This window comes from Aptenodytes forsteri, unplaced genomic scaffold (genome assembly GCF_000699145.1).
Source record: "Aptenodytes forsteri isolate BGI_AS27 unplaced genomic scaffold, ASM69914v1 Scaffold96, whole genome shotgun sequence".
NCBI lineage: Eukaryota > Metazoa > Chordata > Aves > Sphenisciformes > Spheniscidae > Aptenodytes > Aptenodytes forsteri.
Genome location: NW_008795029.1, coordinates 566,126 through 572,125, shown reverse-complemented (window position 1 = coordinate 572,125; position 6,000 = coordinate 566,126). Strand labels below are relative to the sequence as shown.

General features: G+C 38.0%; 1 protein-coding gene across 1 annotated transcript in view; it reads right to left on the bottom strand.

Annotated features, from left to right (window-relative positions):
- The window catches only part of MYO16 (myosin XVI), a 322,187-nt gene that overhangs the window by 224,263 nt on the left and 91,924 nt on the right, over positions 1 to 6,000 (bottom strand). The window lies entirely within an intron of this gene.

The window sequence follows — 6,000 nt, the reverse complement described above, 5'->3', positions numbered from 1 at the left end:
CCAGGGGAGGTTTAGATTGGATGTAAGGAAAAATTTCTTTACTGAAAGAGTGGTGAAACATTGGAACAGGCTGCCCAGGGAAGTGGTGGAGTCCCCATCCCTGGAGGTATTTAAAAGACGTGTAGATGAGGCACTTAGGGACATGGTTTAGTGGGCATGGTGGTGTTGGGTCGATGGTTGGACTCGATGATCTTAGAGGTCTTTTCCAACCTCAATGATTCTATGATTCTATGATTCTATACTAGGAAGAAAATTAACTCTATCCCAGCTGAAACCAGGTCACACGTTTTCTGTGTGCTTCATTTTTAGGACTTGAAGGGACCTACAGAAACATGTCATTTGGTCCCCTGTTCTCACTGGCAACACCATCACCTAACCCCTATCATCAGTTAATCAAGCTCTCTGCAGAAAACAGACGGATTATTTGTGTGTGATAATCATATGGGTAGGTGGTTCCCAATCAGCAAGAATCAGAGTGAAAAATCCTTGAACCACCCTGAGGCTGTTTGGTTTTGGTCACCTGTTTTTCTGTCAACCTACTGCATCAATATTATTAATAGAAAATTTGTAAGCAGAAATCAAGATCATGTTGCATATGGTTCTAAAATAGAAAATATATCAGGGGATTTAGTTTTAGCTTAAGTTCACTGATCTTTAGTGCTAACAATCTGTATGTGTTGACATTTTAGTCAGTTCTTATTGTAGTATGTTAGCAATAATTCCTTAATGTCTATGAAAAGCCTTTCATAGTTTTAAATATGAAAGTCTAGAGCAGTACTTTTCTGAAATTATATTGATCTATACCAATTGCTTTTCTTGAATGCGCTGAAGAAACAGTATATGATTTTTTTCCCCTTGTTGGATTACTAGATCTTTTTAAGGGTTTCTTTAGCACAACCTCAATGTTAGAACATTTTGGTGTACATATTATGAACACTTTTTTTAATTAATAACAATCAAACTGATGAAAAATACACGACTGAGATTTTCATTTTGATCTTATTCTCATAAAAAGTGCCAGAGTGTTGAGAAACACATGACCAGATGTATTGTCCAGGTGTTGGCACTTGTGGGGCTGCTGGGGTGGCTTCTCTGGGAAGAGGCATGGGGCTGTCCCGTGTGGACCACAGATGGTTCTAGTCAGCTCCAGCAGACCCACCGCAGGACACAGCTGAGCCTGTCAGTCAAGTGTGGCACCTCTGTGAAAATATATTTAAGGAAGGGCAGAAAACAGTGGACAGAGAGACAAAGAGGGAACAAAAAGAGGGAGAAACAGCTGAGGGAACACCAAGGTCAGAGAAGGAGGGGGAGGAGGTTCTCCAGGTGTTGGAGCAGAGATTCCCTGGACCGCATGGAGGACCCAAGGCAAAGCAGATGGACATTCCTGAAGGAACTGCGTACCTGTGAAAAACTCACTCTGGAGCAGAGGAAAAGTGTGAAGAGGAAGAATTGGCAGAGAGAAACTGCTATGTACTGACTGTAGCTCCCCCACCCCCTTGAGCTGCTTGCAGGGGTAGGGGAGTCTGGAGTGAAGGAGTGAAGTCAAGCCTGGGAAAGGGGGAGGAAAGGTGTTGTTTTAATGTTTGCCTTTCTGTTTCTCACTACCTGAATCTATTCCAATTGGCAATTTTCCCCAAGTCGAGCCTGTTTTGCCTGTGAGAGTAACTGGTAAGCAATCTCCCTGTCTTTATCTCGACCCATGAGCTTTCTCATCCTATTTTCTCCCTCTGTCCTGCTCAGGAGGCGGAGTGAGTGAGCAGCTGGGTGGGAGTTTGGCTTTTAGCCAAGACTAACCCACCAAACTAGATTTCATGAATAATTTCAAATAACTTTAAATTTTAAACCAAAATAATGCTTTGGATGGATCTTCCTATCGCATTCTAGATTACTGTACAGTGTCAGTCTTTCAGTAATTTTTTCCTTAATCCTTTGCCCACGACTTTTCTGAATCAGCTTTTCCTACACATGTTATTTCCCTTATGTTGTTAACTGTTGGCTTCAAGGAAATTCTCCTTATTGTAGTAATTTATGAGTTGACTATTTCTGGCTAATGTTAAACACTGTCTTCAGTGTAGGATTCTGTACTAACCCTTAGCTTCTATTTTTTTGATTCTCCCTACTGCTGCAAGGCAGAAAAAGAAATTTATTCTTTCTATTTTGCAGCTCAAAAGTAAGGCTTAATCCATTTGCTAGTAACAATTTCATAAACCATGGTCTATTTTTGTGAAAACTGCACAATATTTTAACTAATTCAAAACATGAAAAACTACCTAAATGGATAGGACTTGCACAAGATTTTGGCTGTATATACAGTTTTCTGAGACACCTGAATATGATCCCCTTAATATTCAGAGAAAAAAACAGATCCATTATTCACACAGTTTGGAATACTATAAAAGATTTTGATTAAGTACATGAAACCCCTATTACCATCAAAGGTCAATAACCTTTAACCAGCTATTTTAAATTCATTTAGCCAACAGAAAGTGCATTGTTAAAAACAAAAAGAATACTTTGCAGAAAAGCGATAACCTTTTTTTTTTTTCTGTACCTGTGCCATAGCAGAAAAAGAAAAGCCATCTATACCTTCAGGTAGATATGTTATTTAAATATAGTCATTCTTAAAAAAATATTCACAACAGATGGTTTTCTTTTGTTTTTGTAATAATCTGCTAGTGCATGAACTCTCACTATACAATAGACAAGAAAGATATTATTTTGCTTTCAGATGTGTAGGATACTTAGACAGCTCTTAAAAAAAAAAAAGGTAGTAGTAAATATCCAGATACTGTTTTCTCGGATTAAATAACAAGGCTGATGTTCTTGAAATGCACAGTTATCCTACTGAAAGCTGAAGGGGAAGTGGTGGAGTCCCCATCCCTGGAGGTATTTAAAAGACGTGTAGATGAGGCGCTTAGGGACATGGTTTAGTGGGCATGGTGGTGTTCGGTTGACAGTTGGACTCGATGATCTTAGAGGTCTTTTCCAACCTCAATGATTCTATGATTCTATGATACTTAGACAGCTCTTAAAAAATAAAGGTAGTAGTAAATATCCAGATACTGTTTTCTCGGATTAAATAACAAGGCTGATGTTCTTGAAATGCACAGTTATCCTACTGAAAGCTGAAGCCTGAGATCTTGGAGGACAAAAGGCATCACCTCTTTTTTGGAAACAAATTACACAGTGAATGTGTCACCTCCTGTCACTTGTCAAATACGGAACCAAGAAATATCTGTCACTCATTTGTAGTTTATATCTGAGTCGTTTAATCCACTAGGCAACTAAATACCAAGAAAGGAAGTAAACAAAAATGGTACATTCTTCAAAGCATTAAATATTTAATTTCTGCCTAAAGGAAAAGGAGGAAACATAAGGATCATATGCCGTAATCAGAGTTTCACTGACACACTTCTACAGTAGAACATTCTACCTCTAAAAACAAAGAGAACACACTATCAGTCATTTAAACTATTTTTAAAATGGCATTAATACAATAAAAGCTTTGCCTTAAAACATAAAGCTGCTATTAATCTAAATAAAGCTTACGGAAGGTGCCAGGTGGACTTTCTCGATGATTCCAATAATCAGCCAGGTTCAGAATAAAACAGTACAAATAGTGAAAAAAACCCCTTTTTACACTTCCTAATATTTTCATTTCACCTCTGGATGGAGACAGTTCCTGGAGGTAAACAATGAAAGGACAAGAGGCTACAGGTGTAAGTTGCAACAAGGCAAATTTTAACTGAATAAGAAAAAAAATGATATGAAAATGGCTCAGCACTGGAATGGGAGCCCAGAGAGATCGTAGACTCTCCAACCCAGCATGGCCCTGGGTAACTTGGGCTACTCTCAGTTGGCTTTGCCCTGGCAGGACATTGCAGCAAGTGGTCTCCCCATCTTATTTTTCAAAGTCCTTAAAAGTCATAACTTTCTTTTCATAGCAAAACAAGACCACCAGTAACATGCAAAGCCAATGATATCTTGGTGCAGAACAAATTTAACAGTGTTTACCAGTGTTTTCCTAGTGGCTGGTCAAATGAATAACCCTTCTGCTCTCTAGTGACACTATTTCCTAGAACTCCACTGATGGTAATAGGAATTTAGACACCAAAGCTACTGTATACGCACCTACATATGGACCTGTAAATGTAAATATCATGACCTTAAACTGAATCCCACCCTATGTAGCAGACTTCTATGTCTCAGCTAGCCATTCTGGGCTCCCTTCATAGCACTTGGAAAGAAGCATGCAGTTCAGATCGTAATTCAGATGACACATTACAGATACCTACCTTTGGAGCATCTCTTTTGCTCTAAGGAGGGTTTGCTATAGAGTGACTACCAGACACTTGATTTAGGTAAATCAACCCCAATAAAGTCCTGGAGCTCAGGAGCACACTAGGCTTCTGAGTGCTCCTAGGACATGATCAAATATCATACAGTTAAGCTATTTCCACCACTTTCCTAAATATGAAATTGGATGCTGTATTTTCCCTTCCATCCTTGATTAGGCATATCTTAAATGAAGGCTAGAGTGACTACCAGACACTTGATTTAGGTAAATCAACCCCAATAAAGTCCTGGAGCTCAGGAGCACACTAGGCTTCTGAGTGCTCCTAGGACATGATCAAATATCATACAGTTAAGCTATTTCCACCACTTTCCTAAATATGAAATTGGATGCTGTATTTTCCCTTCCATCCTTGATTAGGCATATCTTAAATGAAGCTTATAGTATACTAGAATTATTACCCAACACAAAGAATGCTCTTAATATACAGAGGATATGTACCTCAACTTGTTTTCTCTTAGGTAAGTAAAGTCTGCTTATTACTTTCTTCAGTCAATAATTAGTTTCAGTATACAGTGTAACATCAGTTACATAACATAATGTAACATCAGAGAAAGCTCATTTCTGTACAGGAAAAGAGAATATTTTAATGAAATACACAGAATTTCATGTAGACTTCAGTAGTATAATCTCCACTCCTGATAAGCTATATTCCATAACAACAATAAAGTATATATGAACTCTCTCAGGCAGTTGCTAGAGGATTAACTTTACTTTACACTTGTGATACTCCTGTGCCCTAAGATCATTTACAAACAGAACTCAAATAACTGACTTCAGTAAATAAGTAAAAATATTTTTAAATATATAAATCATTAAATGCATCTAAGGCTATTGTTATCACCTATGGCTCCAGGCCTTCCACAGAGTAAATTAGGTTATCTTCGACAATGAAGAGGGAGTTCACTCACTAAGGTCTGTAGTGCAGTTAAACAGATACAGTGAACTACCACAGTGATGAAATCTATAAGAAATTATAAACACAGACTTCTAAGAACTTTAATGTCCCCAATTAACAAAGTTTTCTGTAGCATCAAAGCTACTTGTTCCAATCTTACTTTGTTTCATCAAAGTAAATCGATAGCTTCTTGCTTTCTTTTAGCTGAGCCATAAGGCACTTGATTTTATTTTTCTCTGTGAACTCTGCACTTAGAGCCAATGATTAGAGTCTAGTCTATTTCACACAGCAATCTCTTAACGTTGTAAGCCAGGCTGTACAACTGAATGGAGAATATTGAGGGAACCTTTTAGTTATGCAGGGAAGCACAGAGAATGGGGAAATGTGTCTTACACATTGTATTTAAAGGGTGAGACTATAGGTGGGTGTTTCACAACACTACAGGCTGAAGATGGTATTTACTATACGATCAGCTAATGCTCTTGTAGAACAAGATTTTTAGCCATGTCATTGCTCTGTGTTGGGGTATGCATATGCAGACAACTTTATTTCCTTCAAGGATTCTCTCCTCCATTACTATTAACCATGGTAGGCTATACAAATATTTCAGAAGATACTAATTAAATTTTTAAAACTAAGTGCTAAGTAAGGGTACTTCGAGCTGCCTATTGTTACAAGAAGAATAGTAACAGACCAAGCAAAGTTGATTGGCATTTTGTCATCGATCACCCAAAGGCCAGGATTTCAC